The sequence below is a fragment of the Neopsephotus bourkii genome, unplaced genomic scaffold (assembly GCF_033783945.1).
Source record: "Neopsephotus bourkii isolate Nb327-2 ecotype Australia unplaced genomic scaffold, CSIRO-AGI_Nbou_v1 NB_1760, whole genome shotgun sequence".
NCBI lineage: Eukaryota > Metazoa > Chordata > Aves > Psittaciformes > Psittacidae > Neopsephotus > Neopsephotus bourkii.
The window spans coordinates 11534798-11561009 of record NW_026902234.1 but is presented as its reverse complement, the minus strand read 5'-3'; the positions used below and the strand labels follow the sequence as shown (position 1 = coordinate 11561009).

Below are 26212 nucleotides of genomic sequence, written 5' to 3'. Positions count from 1 at the left end.
GAGGCTTCGCAGCATCTTAGGTCACTAGGCAGCATCTTTCCAAGTGCTTCTGGATAATAAACTGCCTATCAACATTTTTTTATATTTTCAGCCCCACCCTCAGCTTTTTTCTGGCTGGGTCTCCCCTTTCTACATGGAGCAGATGTGCCTGTGCCCACTGAAGCAATGTGCTGTTGGAGACAAACTGCAGGAAAAGAGTGTGGGCAGGAGTTAGTCTCCAGCTTAAAAGTCCCCATTTTGTAATCCCCTATCCTGCAGAGCTGGGATGCTCCACTGCTGGTGTGTGCAGAGCCAAAGGCAGGGTTAAAAGCAAGGGCAATGGTGCAATTGGCACACATTGCTGGGGCTGGGGAGCCTGCTAAGCCTTGGCCATTTGCAGAGCAGGTGCTTAGAGAGGTGATTGTGCCATGGGCTGTGAGCTGGCTTAGGCTGCCCACAGACCTCTATCAGGTAACATGAGGTCAAGTGACCTCTTTCAGAGCAGACCAGGATTTTAACAGTCCCACAGTCTTCCTCTCAGTCAAGCTCTCTCATGGGTATGGTTGATTTTCCTTTTGAATAAACCAGCACTGACTTTGGTAACACAATTTACCTAAGACTTTATCAATGTTATCAGCTGGATCTTAAAACAGATGCATGTTTTTGTATGAAATTGCATATGATTTAGTCCTTTATCTCTGCTCTAAGGAACTGTACTGACTAAACAGAAACACCGGACAACAGTACATGAGACTCCAGTTGCTTATTTGCTGAATTTTTATGTTACTGTCTGAGAAGATTTGAAGGGTGGACCTCTACTTGTCCCTTTGCTTCAACTACAGGCAGGAAAGTGCTTCGGCAGTAAGTCACGTTTCTCTTGTTTACTCTCATCAAGACCTTTCTGTTGCGTAATTCTTTTGTTTTCCACTCTTGTAATCTCTGATGCACATGGATCCCAGACAATGTAGATGACCCGTGTGGGATGCATGAGGTTCTCTGTCAAGATATTGTTGTCCTTTGCTGGCTGCGATCCAGGTTTAGTACTAAGCAGAAAAAAAAAAAAAAAAGAAAAAAAAGAACAATGGAGATAAATTTAGATGCTGTTGGGAAAAAGAATCCAGCACACTGTCCATCCCAGCCCTTTGAAGCAACGCCCACAAGGCAGTTTCCTTTGACTTTCTCAGGGATTCCCAGATTTTCACAGTGACTTATGCAACCACCTGACTAACATTTGGCTAACCCTTTGCAGTCTTGTTCCAAATGCAAGCTATGAAACAAAGCTTGGTGTCGTAACTTACATCTTCACTATGTGCACACTGAATGCAACTGGGAACAGCTGGAGTACTGTTGCTGGTATCAGAGATACCAAGGCAAATTGGAGTCCTGGCTACACTGACTTCCCTGCAAGGCATTACCAGTGGCACTCTCTAAGCAACTCTAAGTGCTCACTAGCCTGAATTTAATTTTACTAGTACAAGAACCTCCTCTAAGACTGAAATTCCTGCTAGCAGCTCTTTTAAAATACTGTTAATTAGTGACTTTGGTCACAGTGACTAGTAAATACCTATTTGTTATTTTGATTAATAGTTTAGTTACATAACTGTCTCTCAAAAGTTCCATGGAGGTGGTATTAGCTAAATTGATCACTACATCCAATTCAGTATGACTAACATTTCTATATAAACACGGTGTTTAACTGTTTAAAAGGAGAAGGAGATGGTGCTTGCACTAAGCAAGATTCTTGAGTCAAATTCTGGGAGCTGAGGGAGGCCTTCGCCCCCTCCACACCTTGTGCTTTCTATTTTTCTTGAATGGCTTTGCTCTTGAGAGTTCTTTACCTATGTTCTAAAGATTCACATTCAGTTGCTGATGAAACAAACTGTGTTGCATATGTTTTTTTATGTAGTATATGCCCATTCTGTATTTGGCCATATAATATGGGCACCTTAAGTAATGGAAATGCGTGCTCCTTTTTGTGCTTATAGAAGTCAAATCCTGAGTAATGTAATTTTATGTAAGTAAAGCTAAACATAAAAATTGTATTAAGTGCTTTGACTTACTGGTAAAAAATAAAGGAAGGAAAAATTTTGTTTTGTCATTCAGACACTCAAATTGCTACACTAAAGAGTAATAGGCAATATTAGACTAATTTGAGAGCATGTCTGCTGCCATAACTATGAATGCAATTAATTCAGGTACTGGCAGACTACATGTACTTTCTTCTTTTTTAGTTTTTGTTAATTATATTGTTTTAAAAAATAGAAGTGTAATTAGCATTTACATGACAATTCTTATCTGAGAACATGCCATGACAATTTTGGTCTGCTGACAAACGTAGCCCAAAGTAATGCCTTCCAATGCAGTGCAAGGTTTCTATTTGTTTTCACTTTCTAAAGTAAATCTTGGTTTGTGTCACAAGTTCTCATTAGTTAAGTTGCTTTATCCTAAAATAATAGGATTTTTTGAGATAATAACATAGCGTCCATTTTAATATCACACAATTGAAATATTTACTTCTTTCAGTTCAAAATGATATTTTGGTATACTGTTTATTTTTAAGATTTTTAAAATTATACCACTTTGTTTCACGTAAAAAAGTATCATCCAGCTGCAAATTATTTTCTTTCTCATTTTGTCACAAATATATAAAAAATGAATTATAAGTAGGTCAGAAGTTTTCTTTTTGATTTAACTGGAAACTAACAAACATATAGTACTATCACCAGTCCAGACATAATTTGTTTTTTTAACACAGTTTCTCTTCTAGCAAAAACCAGTTTGGGGTGAAATTTGCATGATAGGACTTATTTTGGGGGGTTTGAAAACAAATAGTATTTTTCTATTTCTCTCATTCTGATATCAAACCATGTCCCAAAAAAAAAAAAAAAAAAACAGAAAAAGAAAAAGAATTCCATCGTTCTATCAAATATTGCGGTAGAGAGTTAAAGCAAAGAGCTTCAATGGCATGCCCATTTGGAAAGTGAATGAATAAGTATCAGAAGGGTTTTAGCTGGAGTTCCAAGCTGGTAAGCTATTTCAGCACACACCACTCTTCAAGGATTTCAACAGTATCATGAGACCCATAAAATCATTTGATACATAATTTTGTGAAATTTGAAAGCTTTTCCTGTGCAGATGTTTTGGTTATCTGACTATAATAACTCTATGACCTTAACCTTGGTAAATAGGTATTGTACGTGTTTCTAATCAGTGTGTGTATATGTTGTTTTCATTTTATTTTTAACTTTAATGCCTGTCATTTAATACAAACCTATGCCTCTAAAAGTATCAAACTTTATTAATCCACTTAAAGGCTTAACCATCTATAAAAATGTACTATGCAAATTGAACTTTTTCCCCTTCTTCAGTCATCACGGCCAAGCACATAAATCTTGGGGAAATTTATGCTTTTTGAGCATCTCTAAATTGTTAGAGGCCAAACCAATTTAAACAGCAATCAGTGACCAAGAACACCCTTTGCTCTCTGAAGCTTTTTTTTGCTTGGTATTTTAATTATTTAATTCAAGCTTGTTACGTTCAGCTCTGCTGGATGCTCTGCAGTCTGAATTCATTCTGCCTTGTTTAATTTGCCGTTTTCCTCTGCCACTAGATTGTTAGCTCTCAAGATGAGAACAGAGCACTAACTCACCACTGCATAGTATGAGTAGAAGCTGCTTCTTAAACTTAAAAAAGATAGAATGATCTTTTGGATTTGACATTTGGGACAGAGGTTTTGTGTATAGTTTAATTGCTTTCCAGATTTATCCCTGAGTTTTTCCCACTTGTAAGAGTGGACTCCCATTTTATAAAGTGTTTAAAGGTTTTAAAAAAACCCCAAACTAACATGTAAAGTTTTATTGTATACATTTTTCACTGACTTCAGTGGAGTCAAAAGTTTGTTTCTGAGGCCTGTGGAGTCCATGAGATCTCTGAATGTTATCACAGTGGAAGTGGGAAAGCACTCCAAACACATCTGAAGGTTATTTTCAGAAGTGGCATCTCAGAGAGGGTTGGAGAGCCAAACATGTTGTTCTCAAAATCTGTAACAAACCCAGCTCAGTGGAAGTCAGCATTTTCCTTAAGTTTTTAATAGACTGCTATTTAGAAGATGCATAGGTTTGAATCCTCCCCATAATGTTTATTCTGTTGTAAAACTTAACAGAGGCATTTAAGTCTGGTGTCACTTTTGCCATCAGTTATTTCATCCCTTGTGCAAGATCTGGTCTCTGTAGTCATGACTGGGAAGAGGTAGAAAAATCTATTGCTGGGCAGTTTTTTTATGTCTGCGTCATTCACAAAGTATATTATAGCTTCTATATACAAAAGGTGCATCTTTTCTGACAAGATAGCTCTCCTGATGTCTTGAAGTGTCCTGAACTCATTACAGCTTTTGACTTCTTCCAGCCTTCAGATTAAAATGGTTCAGGTTACATCATTTTAAACTGCACAAAGGGTCAAGAGGCCGTATCATTTCAATGAGGCCACAGTTCATTTGCTTTGGCTTAGGCAAGCCAGAGGATGAAATGCATATTAATTGTCACAGTTTGAAAGAAAGATTGCAGCCTTGGTATTACAATGAAGCAAAACATTTCATACATGATGCAGCAAAACAATCACTTGATTTTTGCCAGTTTGAAGGAAATAGAGATGAAGACAGAATGAAGTAAAAAAAAAAAAAAAAAAAGTAATTAAAAAATGCACCTGGTACCTAATTTTTTTTTTTTTTTTTTAAAAAAAGCTTTTCATTATGGGGCAAAGCAATATTTGCTTTTTGCTTCATGGGCTTGAAATCAGTCCATTAAGAGGGTGGGAGAGAAGATTAATAGGTAAATTCAGCATGCTGACTCCTTCATGTACTTAATGTCCTTAATCTTACCTAAGCGATGAGCAGCATTTACACTGATGGTGAGGGGAGAGAGGAAGTGAGGTTAAATATGTGGTTAAAGGAACAAAGTTAATGAAAGTGTATTACAGGATTTTGCAAAAAATATGTATTACTGTTCATTTAATGTAGTCCTTGGGACAATTACATCCCTGGTGTAATCTCATTAAGCTAATGAAATCACATTAGGGATGAATTTGGCTCTTATATTTGAATTTTTAAAATGGTGCTGTTATCGTAATTTTCTTCTTTGCTTAGCATGCGAATGAGCTTTGGAAGCCTGAGAAAAGAATATTTTAAGGATGATGGAGACCACTGAGATAGGAAGGATGCAGAGTAGATTATTGAGCCAGTTCATTTTCAGCTCTCATTGTCCTTGTCCAAATCATTATTTAAAGTTTATTAGCTTTTCACTTCTCTGCGTGGAAGAACTGCTGTCATCTGAAATCCAGAGTCTTAATAATGTAAGGCATCTAGCTCTTTCTAAAACTTGCCAAGGTTCACCTTTAGGCATGAGTGACACCCTCAAAGTCATCCTCAATTGCACTGATCTGCTTTAATACCTGTAAATGTTTTGAGTGTCTGAATGTACACAGCTTGGTGTCTGTTCCTGCTGACCATCCCACAGTAAGTTTCCTAACTGAAATAAAAGCTTCCCAGCCTCCAGAATATGGCTACTAAAATGCACTATTCATCTACTCTGTGTCCTGTGAGCTTGATGCATAAACCACACACAACATACTATTCTTCTGCTGATTTCTGGTTTTTGTTCTTAACAGTAGCATGTTCAGGTTGACAGTAACAAGCTGTATGCAAGTCTTTTGATGACAGGGCTTCAGACTGAACTTTGTGAGAGCTCCAGCCATCAAGCTGTTGGGGTTTTATTTCATGTAAGTGATGAGTTTGTCATTGAAGCTGAAACTTGTACCAGCATCTTGGGTATGTGTCTTAAACACTGGTCACCAGCAGCTGTGTCTGTGGTCCGGTAAGCAAAAATGGAAATCCTCTAAGTGGGAGATTGACATGGGCCAGGAACATAATATTCAGTAACAAACTGCTAAGGGTAATCTCTTGCAAAGTCAGTTCAGATTACTGCCTCCATGAAGTTGCAAGAGAGATTTTTTAGATCCGAGTCTTTTGAAGCACAGGTGAATGATCCAAGAAAACATCTACTTGATGGTTTCTCTGACTTTCTGTGTTTTTTCACTGATAGGGAAAACCAGACATAAATGCCCTTAGAGTAAATTCATGCCTGACAATCTGTCTCACTGCAGAGAAACATCAGCCCAGTGCTTCACATGGATCATGTCATTGTGACAGGGACATAAGCATTGACTCTGAATATTACTCTTTGTTAAACTGTGCACAATCCTGCTTAGCTAGTTTTTGAGGTATCTGACTATCCTCATGTTTAAGGAAAAAGAGAATACGGCTGCAGTGCAGCAATTCTCTAATTATCCTTGTTTACCAGAAACAACAAACAATCCAGAGATTTCTGAGAGTTATGCCAGCAAATCAAATCTGCCATATTTCACTGGGGCTAGTTCAGTAAGATTCCATATAAAATAGATTACACTTTTATTAAATTTGTCCTAAAAACTCTGCAGTAATAATCCTTCAGCATTTTTTATTTACCCTATATTGCTCTTAGTTCTCAATAAATCTGGGAATAGCTAAATCCCTGTGAATAGTTTTTCCTTATATTTTCCCTTAAATATTACAGGATTTTTCCAGCTGAGCTATAATAACACTATTTCCTTCCAGCCTACCTTCTGGTTCTACTCCAGCAGGTCCACGATGAACATGTTCTCAGAACACACACCAAGCTGCACTTTCCTTTATTACTTATGACAATCTTCAGAGTGCACAGGAGACATTTTTTTCGCCCAGATCTTATTCTTTATTCGTTATGACAATGACACAATGCTCAAGACCTTAATGATCTTATGCTATTTCATTTTTGCTATCAGTAATAGTTCAGACACATATATAACCCCCTCTCTCTCCCTTCCTCCCTTTCCTCACTAAAGTGCTTTTGAATTTTTCAACAAGATATGTAAACATGTCATTTTCCTAATTATTTTTGTTGTTTTACCTGGTATTATAATTACACAATGTTCATTTCTGTTTCAGTCCAGTGCCTCTGCTATATTAGTGAAGGAGGTCAAGTTATGTAATCTCATTCTTCTGTGCAGCTGGATTTTAATCTTATGTGAAGCTGCTTAAACTATGGAGTATCTATTCTTTGGAAAATGCTGAGCTTTAATTTCTTTTGTTATTATTTATTTTAAAATTCACTGAATTTTTGACAAAATAATGGGAGACCAATGGATATATTCTGCTTAGAGACCACTGAAATATTGTGCTCTGATTTAGATACAGTTCTGACAGTATCAATAGTTATCAATATTCATATTTCTGTCAGAATTCTTTAAACAAAACAGTCCCTGAACCAGGATACTTCCTTAAATAGTATTTTTTTAATGCAAGAATGTAATTGTTGGAAGCTTCTTACTCTACAGTGGAGATGGTGAGGTCCTTAAGGTGTAGAATTCAGCTGAAATCAAAGAGGAGCCTAATCCCTTCAGGAGGAACATTGGCCATGGGGAAGATCTGGGAGCAAGACCAAAGAAACCCTGGTGCTGTCCTGCAGGCAGGAAGACTCCTGCCTGGATGGGGAGGGCAGGTCTGCCTGGGACCTGCTCTGCTGTGCTCTTTCCCCCTGACAGCTGTGTCAGGTTTAAGGCACTTAAGTAAAACAAACAAACAGAAAAAAAAAAAAGGAGGTAAAAGGGCATTCTTGATGCTCAGATAGTGTTGTGAAGAGGAAAAGCATGCTCTTGCAAGCCCTAGATATGTGGTTACCCAGAGGTGGTGGAGGTAAACAAAAAGGCTGAGTGAAATTTTTTTCTGTTTGAAATGTGTTTCTCCCTTTTTTTTTTTTTTTTTTTCTTAAGTCTTGTGATATGGGGGGCCCAAGGATTTAAAAGTACGGGAACATTTTATTTTGTGTTACTGAATTCAGGAGTCACTGTGGGTGTCATTGCTTACTTTTATAGATGCTTCATTTTGAGTGCTTTAACATCTATGAGGCCCTTGGTGTAGATGAATGAACTCTGTTGTCATTCCAAGCACATCACTTTAATATCTCCTTGTCAGACAGCTGCAGTTATTAACAGCAGCATTTAAAATTCATTTTCTTCTTTGAAGAAAGCCCTGACTATAAGATAGAACAAATTACAAGTAGTATGTGTAGTGCAGCAGTGTTAAAACTGCTGTCAGCATCCCAATGTGGCCATATGTCTGACATAAAGTACACAAAGAAAAGTGTTGAGGATTGGAGCAGAATCTAATGATAAGTAGGCCGTTTAAACAATAAGCCTCTCAAGTGAGCAATATACATTCTGCTCTGTTTTTCTTACTTTGTGCTGCTTTAAATCAAAGTCCTTGGGTCTGATATTGCTGGGAGGTTGGACATGTCTGCAAGTAAATAGGCCCTCTGCCAAGTAACTAGAGCTCACTCTTGGTAAAGGAAGAACATTGTTCACTAAAATAGTTTGTCTTTTGATGCCAAAGGAAATCAAATTGTAATCAAGGGCTGAGAACGGACTGAAGTCATAAAGGCTGGCTTGCCTCAGACTTTGGCAGCCTCACTTGTTCCCAGGCATATTAAATATAATTTACGTTTGCAGAGGGGAGAGGCTTTATTGCACTGGAAATTTGTTCTAAATAACGCTTAAGTGAAACACTGTCAGGAGCAGCCAGGGATACACTTCTACTGTCATCTAGGCTGCTGGACATACAGAATACGTTCATGGGCTTTACTGGATTTGTTCTGAACTTGCATCTGTGTAAATGGATATTTATGGTTAGTGTTGATGAAACAATCACATTTCCTAGGTTCTGGTCACATGTGCTGAGTGGAAAGTTCATGATGAAAGGCTTAACTCAGTTACAGAAAATATTTATATGTTTTTCTTTCATTTTATTGTGCATGTGAAAATTCACATTAACTATAAATAACCATCTTTGTATGAAAATTTATGAACACTGTATAGGACAATTGAATCAATTCTGTGCTTGATCTGCAGTGTATAAAGTAAATTTTGCTGATAATTACTGTGTCAAAGTTAAAGTTTAAAATACATAACTTATGGTTTCAAAAAAGTAACTTTGGGAACACTTCAAAATAAATTAAAAAAAAAGTTTTTAATTTTTCCTAAATAAGATTTATTTTTTTGAACAGCAAAACTTGCTTTTATTTCACCATGGAATTAAAAACTAATTTTAAAATAGCTTCTCCCAAGAAGTGATAATTCTACTTTTCAGCATCTTGCTCATAAGTAGCCAGCTGAGGGAAAATAATGTTTTAATTCTTTGCACACTTTCGGCCAAGACTTTTTTCTTCTAACCTGACATCATGATGTAGGTTATATCTGAAATTTGTTTTACTAAATTGCACTGAGTCAAAGCAATGGAATCTGTCAACTAAAAGGTCCCCCATGCACATCTTATTTAAGATCACATTAACTCCTTTGTTTTGCAGCTTTGCCACATTGCATATAGCATTCGTCAGCAAATTCACTGTAGTTCTGTGTTTACTATGTAATGGAAATTTGGCCCTACGGAAAATCATAAGGGGTAATTAAACTAACAAAGAAATGCTGGGGTAGCTGCTATCTTTAAAAAGTGGTTTGGTTTTTTTTTCTTGTTTCAATCTTTCTGTTGGAACTAACATTGAAACTGAAGGCTTCCACCTTAAAATAGGAGTCTTTAGATCATTTCACACAGCTGATCTCTGTTCAAGTAACAATTTGAAACACTTTAAGGTTAGGTCTATTAAAAGATTAAGGCAGATTTTAGACCTTGCTGACTAATTTGGATGTCCAAGACAAGGTTTCAAGAACCTTAAGAATAAGTTTTCTGTATCTCAGTGCTTGAGGGGCCAAAATAGACAGGCATCTGTCTGTGATGCTTCTTAAAACCCTGCCCCTTTCTGGTATGTATTTACCTGCACCTTGATCTTGTCTAACATTTGAACAACAGCCTAATGCCCAAACTCTGCCACCTCAGAGTAATCTGTAGCCTCATGACTGAATATATTCAGGAGCCTCCAGGTGGTGTTATATATTCTATACAAGACATCTAATTTAAATTGTCTCAGGGTGGTGGGCCTTAGTGAGAAACAAAGTGTCTGGAAGATGTGACTTGCATTTCTCACCTTTGTCTGAGTCCTTGTGCGAGTCTAACCTGTAAAATAGCTTGATGAAAACATAAACAAAACCAGTCTTCCTGGAGCTGGAACCCTTCCTTTTCCAGAAGGGAGATAAATAGAATTGAAATGCACTATTTTCTGAACAAAATTAATTAGATTGCACATCATTCAATAACTTAAAGAAAATATATCAGATTTTGTTATGATGAAATGAGAGTCAATAACTGCAGAAATTCTGAAAGTACCCTTACTTTTGATATCAGTGGCTATTCCAAGGGGAAAATGACAGGGTAAAATTTTTTACATCAGAGCATAAAAATATCAGGACTATCAATTGTAACCCATGGCTGCCCTTTGACCCAGCTGTAATACACATTTAGAAGATATATGGTCAGGTCTAAGAAACTACAAGAGACAGAAGGGTTACTGAAGAGGTAAACGCTCTGACACAGACAAGAACTAAGCTTCCTGGTACTTTTGACAGCCGTAGGCACTCATGAGGATTGGCAAATTGGTAGGCACTTTAAAATAGCCCATGTCAGTGAATAATACCACATGATGTGGGCTTTTGAGACCATTAGTAGCGACCGTAGGCCCTGCTAATAAAAGCAGGGCACTGTTAAAAAATACAATCAGACTAGGAAGAGATTCCAAAAAGTAACTGGAGAGACCTCAGGACATGTATTCCCGTAAATGCATACAGGGATTAAGATGCTATGGGAGCTTGATCCTGTGAAGATCTGTAGCTCAGATATGCTCTGAAGTCAGGGAGATGCTCTGAGACAGCTCCAAGCTCTCTGAAGAAGTTCGCACAAGGAGCCTTTCACAAAATGACTTCAGGGTCTAAGCCATTCTTCAGTATTACCTTCTCTAGCACTGAATAATCCTGTATCACACATTTCAAGTGCTCTCAAACTTTCTGTTGCTTTCGTTTCCTTCCCTTTCAGTCAAACAATGCAATACAGTGTATTCAGATGTTAATAGGACCATTTGTGTATTTCTTGAAATAGGAACAGACTGCTTTAAAAGTTTTTACTTTTATATATAGACAGGCGTATAAAGATATTTATACTTTTGTTATGTTTTCTGCCTTCCCTTTGTATTGTCTTGTAAACATGTCACGAACTTGATCCTTCATTTCTGAAAACAATAGGAGCTGGATGCTGACTTCAGGGGAAGCAAACGAAAGACCCATCTCTCCATTGTTGCAGCTTTCTAAAAAAAAACAGTTGAGACTTTCAAAACTATTGTTTGAAATGAATATGTATACTGCAAATGAAATCAGAGCAGAAGGACATATTTCAGTGAGAAAACTGTCCTTGCAATCCTATCCAGTGTTTGTAACCAAGGTAATGCAAGGCAGCAGGAAGAGAGGTGTGAAAGACAGCCCAGCTGAGTGTGGGAACAAAAATGTGCAAGAGATTGAAAGCTCATAGCTATTCAACTCTACCCCCACCTCACCATTATCTAGTCTGTAGCAAACCAACTGGCAATATCCCACTGTGTGTTTGAGAACTGAATGGCTGGTTAGGAAATTAGTCCTACTGCTGCAGAGACTGGGCAATCTATTTCTACCAGTTTACACTCTTCTGTTGGACTTGGTCTTTTTATCTCTCAGAAGACCCAAAGCCAGTCAGTTCAAAGTTAACAGCTGGTCAAATTGCCATACACTTTTAGAGGAGATGCAAAAATGAATGTGTGCCATGATTTTGGCTGAAACTACGATGAAGGTTTAACTCATTTTGACAAGGAGATCCTCCCCCTAAACTTCTTTTACATGCTAAGACTTGGTAATATGGGAAAAACACTGCTGATAGCCGTAGAATTACTAGCCTGTCATCTTAACAAAGGAGCTTTGGAAATGCCTTCTCTTCTTGAGAAAGGGATTCTCCTGCATGAGGTCTTGTCCCAGAAAACTTACAAGAGACTTTTATAACAAAAAAGTACATAGCCAATAATATTTTAAGTTCTGTAATATCAATATTAAAATTAATTATTCTCTATTATTTAATAAATCATCATTCCTAAGTGAAGAAGCTTTTTTTCAGCAGTCAGGCAATCAGGTGACACAGGCCTTATAACAATGTCTCTAACTAAAACTGTCTGAAACTCATGTACAGGTATACATCTGTATCATGCCTAAAACCATACACCTCTCTCTATAAACACCAAGTATAATTTCAAGTAATTTTTGCGTAATTAAAATGCCATTCAGACTAAGCAAATGTCTATTACTTTTGCTACAGGAGCAAGCACTTTTTCTTTCTTCGTGTTTGTCTCAGCTCAAATAAAGTGAAATACAACACCCCAAATCACTTGCTCTGCAAATACATGGTTTATAGGACCCATAGAAACCACATGCAGGTAAATTTGGGGTTTAATCTGCTGAAAATCTAATGCCATGAAGCATCAAAAAAAAAAAAAAGAACAGCCTAGCCACGTTGTGGTAAAGGAAGCAGTGATCTTCATAATACAGCCCCGCAATGCAAATAACTGAATGATTTTCAGCCAAAGTATATTTAAACAAACAAACAAGCCAAGCTCAAACTCTCAGTCCGTCAGGTATTTCTTACAAGGAATGTCAGAAGCCATGTCAGCCAAAGCATAAAAAGATTCAAGAGACTTATTTTGGAATGATGTCAAAAGCAAACATGAAAGTGTATTCAAAGGCAAACATTATCTTCTCACTGTAATGCATTAGGATACTGGCTATTGAATTTTTTGTTCAAGTTCAATGGTCCTAAAATAAACCCCCAGACTCTCAATAAAGACTTCTTGGCCCACATGCATACAAATAACTTTGTATATACATATTTTATATTTTTCCTTATCCAAGCATTTTTGCATGTATATTTTCATTCTTTAAATACTACCATTTAATTGCTAAGTTCCTTGAGTGTGATGAATCTGGGTAATAAATGAAAGTCTGCAAAACAAGGGAAACTTCTGTAGCAAGATTGTTCACTTTTCCAATGAAAAAAACATAAATAGTAAGAAAAAGACTTTTAACAACCTCTAATGATAAGTCCCTGCAACACAAATGTTAATGAACAATGAACAGTAGCATTTTTAGGACATTTGAATTAAGCTATTGGATAGTACCCATGGATGCTTTTTTTTGCCTTCCTTTATGATAAGAACAACTTTTCAATATCTTCTTATTGTGTAGAAGAGATTTATAGTTTGTCTTATGCTTTTCAGTTCCACAAGAAAACACAAGGCAAAACAAGCTCCAAATTCAAAGAGAAAGGGTAGCCTGTTTACTATATCAAGAAAGGATGAATAACTGTTGTGTACCTAATATGCAGAGACATCTTAGTATAACAAGATACAGCTTAACTCCTAGAGTCCTTGTTATTTAATCCATTTAGTTCTGCCCAGGGATCACATGAATTTATGGAAACCCCCTGCTACCCTCTTTGTTGACTTCCATCCCTGCTGGGAGATCCCCATCTGCTGGGAAGTGAAACTCTGTCCTGAACTTTACCTCATTTAACAGAGTGCCACATGTAAATCCAACTTCTTCATTTATTACTTTGACAGAGCAGATGGCAATGGGCTTTTAAAAGACTGTAATGTTGCTTAAAATCAGCTATATTTGTAGAAATAATAGTTTTAGCTGCTTGGATTCTAGTGCTTGATTTTTAGGAAAAGAGTCTGACACAGACAATTAAATTTTTGTGCCATCAGTACTTAGTGATGCATCATAATTTAGCTGTTTTCAGAAAATCATATTGTGACCAAATAATCATTCATTAAGACAGAAAATACTTTCTTAATGGAGATTTGAGACTCATGTTTGGTGGCTGATATGACTGACTAGTTTTCTAATAGCCTTAATCACTGGAGTATTTCTTTACTTGTTCATTTAAGCCCATTAATGAAAACGTATGATGTTAAGTCAAATATCTACTAACCCTTGATGACTGTTTTGACTTCCAGCATTGTCCTATAAATAACTGTGAATGACATGCACTGAAAATCAAAGAGTATTATTTCACTGTGATTAAAGAGAACAGGTTCACCCAAGATTTCCTTTTCATCCAGTAAGACCACAGAGAAATTCATTGTTAGCTTGAGTCAGATGTAATGTACTTCGAAATGTCTTGTCCTTAAAAATCTTACCCTAAATGCATAATGCAGGTTTTAAAAGTAAGTCAACCTCAGCCACTGAGTTTGCTTATGGAAGGCACATAATAACGTAGTGAACACCAAGCACAATCACATCATCCTGGGCTTGAAGACTACAAATACCATAAATTACTTGTCCTCAAGATCCAGTCTAATGGTTTGTTCATTTGTCTATGTTCAGTGACATCTGAAAGGATTTTTAGCCCTGAAGAAGGAAAGTAAACCTTAATAGGCAGTGCTGACTGTGCTTTTCTAACTTAAAATATCAGCTAGCTTGATACTTTGTAAAACTCAAAGGGCATGTGTTTATGTGACACAACTGGGAACTTTGGTTATGTTCATCTTGGCCATGGACCTCCTGATCATAAGTACTATGGCCAAAAGGCACCGCTTGTTCGCATGACATTTGCACTCTGTCATGCAATCATGTCAACTTGTACGGCATCTTCAGGGTGAGACCTCATATGAACTGAACAATCTGTGTTCTTTGTTTTAAATTAAACAAATACCTCTAACATGCACTTCCTTAGTTTTAAATCAGGTGTTTTAAGGTATTTCAATCTTGTGCCTATGCAGGTGCCCTGAGTTTCGTAATAGGTTTTTGCCCTCCTGATCATAAATAACAGTTTAGAAATGACAGTGTCTGTCCCCAAAGGTCTTTTATTATGAACTGTGCAGGCCTCCTCTGCAACTGCACTGGTCAGACTTCTGTGATACAAAACCCTGTTTTTATCAGTCATCTGGAGAACATTATACCATGAAGGGTTTGTCTCTCAATTGCATTATATTTAAGATTTTTCTTCATATATTGGAACTTTCTTAAGCTTTAATGTCACGCTCCTTTTCCTTGATTTTAGTTTCAGATAATTTTTAAGATTATTGAGTTAAAAAATAAACCTAAGGCTATCTCCTGCATGAAAAGACCCAGGATGACAATCCTAGTGGCAAATTCCTTTGCAACAATTTCTTACAGTGTGATGTGGAGAAAAGTAATGCACCGCAGTGAAAGCCAGAGAGCCTCTGTTCTTATCTAATAAACCCCCTAAGGAAAACCTGAGGAAAATTGGAGTTGGGCATGGTTATTCCTGCTTTGACTATAACCTCAGGAACACACCCTTTTCAAGGCATCTCTGAATGCAAAAGGCAGCAGTGGTCTCCTGCCTATAAAAGTGATAGGAAATCAGTGGATAATTAGTGGGTATGTATAACGTAATACAGCTGAGAATCTGGACTGCAGTGAGAGGCAGTTCAAGTAGTGTAGGGAGCTGAGAGATCTGGGGAGAGGAAGACAGCTGAGTCTTGCTGGTACAGGATGTGCTGGCATTCATGTACACATGGCTCTTGCTGGTGCAATCTAACCATGGTTGGTTTATGATGAAATAAAAGTGCTTGACCTTTCTTGTGTTTTCAGAGCCTACAGACTGAACTTTGTTAGGGAAGGCGTTATGACTCAGTATGAAGAAATATGGTGGAATCAGGACCTTAATTTTTTTCTGAAGTTGTCTAGGATTAGAATTGTTTCCTTTTTTGTATTATATTTAAATGTAAAAAAATGCAGCAAATGTTTTTTTCTGTAAATAAAAAGAGAAACTTAATCACTAATGAATGTTAACACCCGGTGAAGTTTAAAGAAAAAGAAAAGAAAATCTCCAGTCCACAAGGATTTAAACCCCTCCATGTCAGTAAGTAAGCTAACCATTTCCTTTTCTCAATGGTTGCTTGTGTAGGCAGTTTATGGTATTTCGGTAATTCTGACCTTTGTTTAACTACAAGGCTGAGTGTCAATAAAACAAGAAGTCTAAACAAGTAAAGCAATCTGAGTACAGCTAGTTAAAATTCACGGCTAGCAGGGAACAGATTGCCACAGGAAAGCCCTCAGCCTGTCCATCTACTGGTACCATACCACCAGCAGAGCTCCTTTTATTAAAGCCTCTCTCCATGGTTGCCTCCAATTCTTCTGCAAATTTTCCTTGCCCCTCACAAATTTATAGCCCATTGAGGACTTTCTGTGGGTGGCTTGAAACATCTGGGTAGCAATCCTTCAGTCTATGTCCTGCACCCCTTCGTTAAACAATGGCGCACAGGCTGCAGGCAGCCAGGAAACCTAGGAGGAAGAATGGAGCTGGTTAACATGTATATTCACTACCAGCCCTCAATTAGGTGGCGAGCAAAGGTGGAGGAGCTCAGGATCTTACTTTATCAGCCTCAGAAAAACATTTCTGCAATTGTTACATCATGTTTCATTAGACTAATTCAGTCTAGGTGATGCTAATTTCTTCCTGGGTGTCAGGCCTATTGCTACCAGCTGCCACTTTTACAAGAGGTTTTGCAGTAGATTCAGGCTGAGCTGGTTGAACTCATATATCCTGGTCCATTGACATGACAGAGGGGAAGATGTCTCAGAGCACACACAATTAATTTACAAGAGTTTTACATTTACATTAATTTAATGGATTTTAATAGAGAGGGCAAGTTTTCCCCAGAGTTTTAAAAGCATTAAGTAGCTAGGATAAAGCTCCCTATTGAACTCTAAATTTAAATATTTTATACAAAATGTCTGTATTTCTAGGAATTTATCTGATAAGCTATATCTTTTAGTAGATACTTTTTTTGCTTTGGGATAACCAGGATGTGTGAGAGAAGGAAGAGAGGAAGGAAACTTTCCCCCTTGTATTTATGTTATTCAGTGTGTTACAGTGTCTGTGAATGACACATGCTAAGTCAGTTACTTATTTTATTGAGATCTGCTGGACTGAACTAATGTTTGTTTAACTTTCTCATTGTTGGACCAGCCAAGTGTTGCATGTCATGTTCCTCACTGCAAACTGTGAATGCAGGAGATATCACAACTTAGAGATCTTAGTAAATTCTGGGGAAAATTTTGTTCCAGATCTAGGCTTATAGTCCCATTTAGTATGTCATGATTAGGTACTTAAATTCTATAAATGATGTTTTTATTATCATGTTTTATTACAAGATGCTATATAAATTTTAGTCAGAGATAGAGTTGAGCCTTTTTTGGAGACTGAAACATGTTGAGTAGCTTATCAAAATATGTTCATGCAGATGGGTTCTCTGATACCATTTCCGTCCCCCCCACTCATCCAGAAGAAGGAGGAATGGCCAAAAGCAGCATCATTCACTGTAACTTGGACTGCATCACGCCTGGCTGAAATTTCTTCCAGGCTTAACAACATATCTACATCAGGGTAATCTGCTTTGTGCTGTTCTGGGGCAATAGATCTGTGACCTGAAAAAGATGCACTCCACATCCACCCAAGTGGCAAAGCAGGGGTATGATGATATACCAATCTGTTATTACCTGCAGAAAATAAATATGCCAGGGGGTGAGGCTGATTCACAGTTGGTATTGATGGGACATGAACTTGTGAGATAACATACAAACATGTTTGACCTGTTAAGCTATAACTGTTTTTCTTCAGTGTGTGCTGAAGAACAATGATGGCTATTAGTCTATTTTTATAGAGAAGACTACTGGCAAGTCCTGTAAGTCTCTCCAGAGAGCCTTGGTACAAAAATGATTAACTGACTGAGACAGGCATTTGAGCACACACACAATTACTGTGTGCCACTGCAGAGAAGATCGTATATGTAATATTAGTTGGGATGGGGAACTGCCTCAATATTATCAAATACTTAGAACAAATCACTAAGACTCAGTCTACACTGCAGGAATAGTCCTTCTTTAGAAAAGAATAAGCAGTTTGCAGTCATACTCAGAATAGAAAAACTACCTAAATTTATTGAGAAAATTGTTTGTCTCTAAAGAAAATGTGCATACACATTACTTATTGAAGAGTAGGATGAGGTTATTATTGAACAAAATATAAGTAATATTAAAAAACATGATAGAAATCCTGGCTTTTAAAAATACTTTTTGCAGAAATGTGTTTCAGCAGTTCAATACTGTCATTATTTTGTCAGAAAAAACATGACAGGCATTTATATTAGAAAAAGTCTAATTTTCAGCCAAAACAACTCTTGTAAAAACTTGCTAATAGTATATTTTTAGTGATAACAAATTAATAAAGATATTTTTAAAGAAATTAATTTACTTAGTAGCAGCTGTATATTACACATTAATTGATCCATCTATGAAGAGAAAGCAGAGATGTATATTTTAATCCCTTATGGAAATCCTTCAGTAAATCCATGCAGGATACATATTTCATTGATTGGCATCTGTCTACACTTAAAGGGAAAAACAAAGGCAAAAGGATTCCCTGTGACACATCCCCCGAGGACTGGGGAATTTCTTTCTTTTATCTATTGTGGGTGTAAACACGACATCTCACCCTTCCAAACATAAGCTTTGCTCCTGAAATTAGAGATACTTTGCGCTTCTTGTCACATCCCAGCTCTCTGTGAAGAAAGGTCCTCTAAGGAGTTTCTGCTTATCTTGTTTTACTTTGAAACCTGTTCAAAGGAAAGAAGAAAGATCCCACTTAGCCTAGTTAGCCCGAGACTAGATCGTTTGGTTTGCTTATGGAAAGGCTTCCCTTTAAAGATAAGAGCCCTTAGAATGTATCAGATAATTTGAGTTAAACTTTTGGTTGTATGTCTAAGTACTTCCGTGGCTGTCTGCTCTAGCATGTGAGCACATCACAGTTACTCTGTTTTGTCATTATAGCATCCCAGTGAGATAAGAAAACGTCTTTATTTTATGCCTGGAGAACTGAATCACAGGGTAGGTGAAGAATCTCGCTTGAAGTCAAATGGAAACTCTGAGAAGTTCTGTGGTTGATCCAGGGTACTAAAACTAGGTCTGAATTCCCAGAGCAGTACTGTTTCCCCAAACCCAGCCTTTCTCTTTTGTCAGCTGTGCTAACACGTAGTAAATACTTTCAGTTGAGAATTATGTCCAAATCATGCACAGACCTGAATTAGCAGCAGTGCTTATTAGGTAGAAGTACAGCATTTTAAGATACTACTCACACCACGTATGTGCATATTTTTGTAAGATGTTGAGTGCTGTGCCTCCTTTAATGACGTGACTACATGCTAAGGATTTAGCCTTATGAATAAATTTATGTGGCTTTCAAGGCAAAGTAAAAGAATATATTCCTTTAAAGTTCAGATAAAAAAAAAAAGTGAGCATGTTTTGTCAGATCTTTTTGAGATAGGAGTATGCAATGATTTACTATGATTCAGCTGATTCACCTGACCTAAATTGCAATAATATGATAAATTTATCACTGAATTTACACTGTTGTAATTTGACTATTCTGGGATCAAAATGAAAGTGTCTTCTCCAGTGAACAGGAGCAGGATCCTGAGTGATGACCTTCTCTCCCCCAAAATGACTGCAATAATGTGATTCTGGACTAATTTTTCTGTATACTAACAGTAGCTTGTGAGAGCTAGGATTGATTCTACAATGGTGCAGATTTTTTTTCAGCTTACATAGGGCTTGGAAATCTATGACAATCCATCAATTCAGTTAAGAGAAAGTATCTGAAACAAGTTCTTTGTTTCCCCATTACTGCTGCAGCAACGAGAAAGACAACAACAGGATTTGAACTGAGCTAGGTTACAGTAGAGCAACACCCAGTGCAGAAGCCCATCCCTGCTCAGTGACTTGTGTGAATGACATGTGGAGGGAGAAGGTACAGTCTGCGTTCTTTCCTGGGCTGCACCTAGGGAGGTTATCAGTGTCTCAGTATGTAGTGGCTGTGGCTCCTGATGATGCCTTTCCTTGCCACTCTACTTATACTAGGGGTCTGTACAGTAGAATACACCCAAGTGTGCACACCCATGAAAATGAACTGTTCTTCCACAATTAGAAAAACACAGTGTAGTGTCCTACACTGCCTTCAGAGTCTCACTTATTCAGGTAGTTAGATTAAAGTTATTTCAAGTGTAAGTAAAGTATCGTAAACCATCTTCTCCCATTGTTTTTTCTGTCAGAAGCAAAATATTTCTGTGTGCTAGTAGAAGTTCCTCTTTTTTTTTAACTGACTTTTGGCAATCATTGACTCCTAGGCTGACATGAGCATTGTAAATTTTTGATTAATGAAAGGTTGCTTTCCTAGGCTATTTGTCTAACATTAGGCACTGGACTGAGTAGTCACATTGTTTTGTTTCTATGCTTGCCTGACTGCCTGGTTAATTTCTTGATTTTAGGATTTCAGTGTCTAGTGTCTTATGTATAATGGCTCCTGTACATTTCCATTACCTTTCTGGGACAGTTTAGATGACACAAGCTGAGTTTCCTACCATGGTCCTGAACATGGCTGTCCTGGTTTAACCCCAGCTGGCAGCTAAGCACCACACAAATCCTCAGTCACTTCCCCCCTCAGTGGGATGGGGGAGAGAATTGAAAGGGTAAAAGTGAGAACGCCTGTGGGTGAAGATAAAAACAGTTTAATAATGGAAAAGAAATAATAACAATTACTCATATAAACAGCAATAATAAGAATACTAGGGAAAAGAGGAAAAATAACAGAGAGAAAAATAAAACCAATGAAAGACAAGCGATGGAAATGAAAAAAATTGCTCACCACCAACTGACCGATGCCCACACAGTCCAGGAGCAGTACCCTCACCCTTCCCAAGCTTCCCCCCAGTTTTATTACTGAGCATAATGTCATAGGGTTTGGCAAATCCCTTGGGTCAGCTGGGATCAATTGTTCTGGCTGTGTCCGCTCCCAGTCTCCTGTGCATCCCCAGCCTGCTCACTGGTGTTGTGAGAGGCAGAAAATGCCTCGACTCTGTGCAAGCACTGCTCAGCAACAGCTGAACCCCGTGTTTCCAGCACAAATCCAAAACACAGCCCCATACCAGCTACTGTGAAGATAATTAACTCGATCCAAGCCAAAACCAGTGCAGTGACCTTGTATGCAATCCAGATACTCAACATGCAAAGCAGAGATGTTATGACTGTTGCCTTAATAAGCTCTAACTTTTGATACCATTATACTTTTCTCCACAGTCTCACTCAGATTCTTCAAAAGCACCACTGTCTTAACATAGTTTGTGGTTGCATCATCATCTTCCATAGCACATTAATTCCTAGGTAAATGAGCTAACACACTATAGACAGTAAATACCTGTAATGGGTGCTACATAAAGTTTAGCAAAATCAAATACTATACCAGCAAGACTGTAATAGTTCTGTGTACCCTCAGGCCTCAGTTCTGAATTACAGCATTTTCTCAGGTTACATATATGACAGTGGTAATTTATGTACTGAATTAACTCTGCTCTGGTTGACTGATTTTTGGTGACGTGGGGAAATTTACAGTGATGTCAGTGAATGCAGGAGATTCTTATCATTTCTAAACATGGACCATTTGTGTTAGACTTCATATTTGTAAAACTACAGTTACTTTCATTCTCGCCCCTCAACATTCCTGCTATCAATCAAGATAGATACTAGCCTATTTTTCTATATTGACTTGATAAATTAGGCCTGAAAATACAATTGAAATATGCCACTTTTGCACTAATTAAGGATCTGATTCAGTAAACAAAATAGAAAACAATATGCAGCTAATACTCAGAATAAGATCACTCTGCAGAGATATTTCTGAGTGAATTTGTTAAGTCTATTTTGTGCCTGCAAACTTTGCATATAGATTCAAAGATGTGGGATTTTGGAAGGGAAAAAGGTAGAAGGGAGGCTTACCTTGTACAAAAGCAAAACATCATGAGAATTCCTCCTGTGCAGCCATTAGACACCAGAATCTCTCCTGAAATAGTGATTTATTGTGGGAATGAATAAGAAAGATTGTGTGTATAAATCAGAGTGTTAGCTGAGTTGAGGCTCAACTTCAAAGCCTTCACACTTCCTTCCCTCTACTTTTTACTGTATTCTACAGTTTATTTTCCCAGTGAAAACTACTTTTCTCCTTCTCAAGGTCTGCCTTCTTGGGTACTTTTTAAACACTCCCGATTAGAGCAGGGGTTTTGACCTTCTGCTTTAGATTCTATGTAACTATCAATGTCTCACTTGGGAACATTACAGGTACTCTGCTGCACTGAGCTGAGAAGTGTTTAGCTGATTTCTGAGGGTGATCTTCATTGCTTTGAAAAAACTAAGGGTCATATGGTAGGGTAGGCATTAAAAAAACACAAAACAAAACAAAACAAACAAAACAAAATGAAACAATTTTAAAATGAGGCAAAATAAATAACAGCTTCGTGAGGTGTCCCTGCCCATGGCAGGGGGGTTGGAACTAAATGATCTTAAGGTCCTTTCCAACCCTAACTATTCTATGATTCTATGATTCTGTGATTCTGTGTTGTGCCTGATATGCAGCTGGTTTTGCTTCTGCTGATGAACTTGGCAGAGCGCCTGAGCAATAATTACCAAAAATATTTTCCTAACTTTTCTTAAGTTGAATGAACCAACTACTAAAAGAAAATTGTTCACTTGTTACAGAACAACTTCAGAATATTAAAGTGGGTAGTAGCACAATGAATACTGATTTTATTTTTCTTCACCTCTTATTAGACTTCAGTGATTTCAAGGTTAGCCTAGGGGTGGGTTGTTTTTTTTTGGTGAGGGGAGGAAGTGAGCTGAGAAAGAGGGAAGGCCCTGTGGAGATGGAGGAGTATTTTCTGTCTTTTACCAGTGATTTTTAGCAAAGGACAAGCTAATGAATGTGCAAGCATGCAACCATGACAGCAGTGCAGGAAGAAAAAGCCTCATTACCCACAAAATTGCTGAAATTACTGTTCTCATAGGTTTCCACTGAAGAGATGTTTTTTTCACTAGACTGAGTTTCTGTTATTTGTCCTGACTAGACTTTTGACAACTTTTGTTGACTTTTCATCTCTCTAATAAACACACAAACAGTTGTACCCTTCTTGAAACTCAAAGGTGTGATTGCAAGTCATGGAAACCTGCATGTGAAAATTTAGGCTCTGCACCTGCTAAGCCTGGGTTTTGGGAGGATTTGCAAGACTCACACAGGATGCTGTGCCAACCTGGGAACCATACTGACATCGGTCCACCTTTATTAATGATCAGCCTAGCTTGGTTAGAAATGTTTCAGGTAACCCTGCATGAATTTTGACATAATCTCTGAGCTTCACTGTAGGGAGGTGCTTTGCTAGAGATTCTTCCTGTTCACTAACCACTTCCCATTGGTATGCATGTAGTACCCTGTACTCCAATATAGACAGTAGAATGTAGACTTCAAATATTTTTAAGTAGTTCATGACTTAGAGGGTGTCTTTATGTCGAAAGTCCTTACATACTGAAAGAATCAACCTAACTTTTCATTTGGTTTTGTAAGGTAAAGGGCAGTTATGGGTAGACAATATTCTATGTGTGCACTTTTACATTTAGTCAAACCTTTGTAGAGCAAATGCTGTTTTAGACTTCTAGAGAAGAGTGCATAACATGGTCTTTCTGAAGACACTGATTTTGTAGATCCTGCTTTGTTTCCCTGCCATCACAGAATAGATTGAGTTCAGTGATATGGCTCCTAACCAGGGGAAGAATCATAGTAGTATTGAAGGGATTCTGGACCACAGAAATGAAATGGCTTGTTCAAAACCACACAGCAGGGAAGGACCTATGGATGGAACAGAACAGAGAAGGGTTTTTTTGCACTTTGTTTGCCCTTTATCACTTGTAGGAAATTCCATAAGAAGACGTTTCAGAGAAAATCTGTTCTCTGCCTTTAAAAAAAATAAAAATCTTACTTATTTCTCTTTTCTGTCTCCACTGTCCATATTCTCATCCTGCTGCACTGATGTCAGAATTTGGTATACCTTGATCCTATTCCAGTCTAATAGTTCTTAGACTGCCTTTATGCTACATCTGTGAGCTGAATTAAGCATACCATCTTCCAGCTCATAATTTAAAACCTTAAATAAAACTCAGTGTAACAGTGATCCCTGCTGTAATCCACTGGCCAGGTCTCTACAGACTAACACATTGTCATTTATCATTAAGCTTTGTTTACTGTATTTGCTCGCCCCTCATTGTTACCATAAAAATCCTATAGTTCAGACATTAGCTGTCAGTAATCAGAGTTAAGACATTTACCTCATTGCTGGTCAGTTCAGTACCTTCACGTTCCTGGAAATGGTTGCCAAAAGAAAAGGTTAACAGTTGCACAGTAATAAGGTCATAAGATTCATAAGGACAGCAATACAAGGGGGAGGAAAACAATAGCAGAGGCAGCTGGGAGATCTGAAATAGTAGACGTTTGCTTGAGAGAATAACATCAGTGGCAATGACATCAAGAGGAAAGGGGAACAGTTATGAAAAAAGCAGATCATTAGAAGGAAAAGGAAGTGCTGGGCATGGAAAGAATCCAGTATCATGTTCAATTAAACTTGTATTACACATCTAGTCAAGTCAACTCTTCGAGGTTTAAAAGAAAATTGGCTTGATAACTGTATTTCACATCTGACATATTTTAGCTAAAATAAAAAAACTAAAAGAAGGATACAGAAAATCTCTTGTATTACTTGATTGTTTTATAGGTTCTGATTTACAGAGATTCAGTGGATCTCAAATGGAAGAGTACTACTCTATGTTACTGCAGGCCTGAGCTGGGGATGTTATTGCTTAATATAGGTAATTTAATATTGTGAATTACATTAAAGATATCTTGAGACAATCATTTAAGGAGAAGTTTGTGTAATAACATTTATCAATGTATTCTGCAATATTAAAGAAGAGGCATATTTTGAATTATTAAGCTATATTTCTCTTTTGAGATGTAAATCAAGTGAATTTTCACTTCAAATAAATCTCCAAAACCTCAAGGGCTTCTTGCTTCCTCCTGTACTTCTCCCAATTCAATTGCATTCTTGATTACCCTCCAAAATCTATTCATTTATGCTGATTGTTAAATATCCTCTCCCAATTTCCACTAACTACATCATTATCAGCCTTACAGCAGCAGGACCATTTATCCTGTCCTTTATTGTGCTCTCATATTACCATCCCTCCTCTCTTCTGAACACTGACCTTGACCTTCTCCACAAGTCCTCTGTCTTTTCTACTGTCAAAACCTCCTTCACTGTTTATTTCTACTTGATCTGATTTTGACTGGATTTAACCAAACATCTGCTAGGTGTCAGGTGATCAACAGTAAACCTGAAGATTTCATTTTAATGAACCTTCAAAAGTTTTTTAGTCCTTTGAGAGTGTATTCTGTGGTGATGATGTGAGAAAGCAAGAACATTTGTTTGGATTTTTTTTTTTTCAATTTTTTTATATGGCTTTATATAGAATTTGGAATAAAAAATGTTAAGAGGGGAAAATGTGATCAATTTTCTAAGGTAAAGAAGTGAAAGCAGAAGGACTTTCATTTAATTGAACACATTTTTATTATTTTATCTTCTTTCACTTTTCTGTCTTTTCTTTTCCCCATGTCCACTCAGTTTTTCCACACCTTTTTTTTTTTTTTTTCCTGCCACAGAAAATATGTATGAAGTAATGTATCACTTTTTGGTAGGCTATGAGGCTAGGAATCCAGATCTTATCAGGTAAGTGCATTGCATTGCACTACTCCCAGAATTGAACAACAGAGTTTTTCCATGCAGCAAAGGGATTTTGGGTTATCCCTGTGGGATGTGGTGATCAACTTTCTCTTCCAAATAACCATCTGAAGCTTTAATTATTCTTGAAAATTTAAGGATTGTTTTGATTAGGAATAAAAATGTAGAACAGATGAAAAATGTAGAACAGAGATTTTCTGCTTCCTTTTTTCTGTCTCTGGACATAAAACAGAGGAGCAACTGCGGTTTCTGTATATGCAGGGAAGCACAAAATCAGTATGAACCCCTAAATCAGCAGGATGTTGGATATATGTGCAACAGGCTGGTATGACCAAGCAGAGTCCTGCTTCCTCACGACTCCCAGGGTTGGAGTAGGGAGCTGGATGGTGCAGGAAAGCATAGGGAGCAGTTGTGCCACCCTTACAACAAGAATGGAAAAGAAAGAGCTTTTCTCAGCCCTTTCACTTCAGTAAGAATGGGCAGCAGTTTTGCTTTATATTTTTGAGGCTCTTAACAGT

At 37.5% G+C, this 26212-nt stretch overlaps 1 long non-coding RNA gene across 1 annotated transcript; it reads left to right on the top strand.

Moving 5' to 3' along the window:
• Window positions 1–713: 713 nt before the first annotated feature.
• LOC133225375 (uncharacterized) lies at window positions 714–25499 on the top strand. The gene is made up of 3 exons (XR_009729128.1): window positions 714–840; window positions 21160–21243; window positions 24686–25499. It is a non-coding gene; the product is annotated as an uncharacterized LOC133225375 (long non-coding RNA).
• Window positions 25500–26212: the final 713 nt, after the last annotated feature.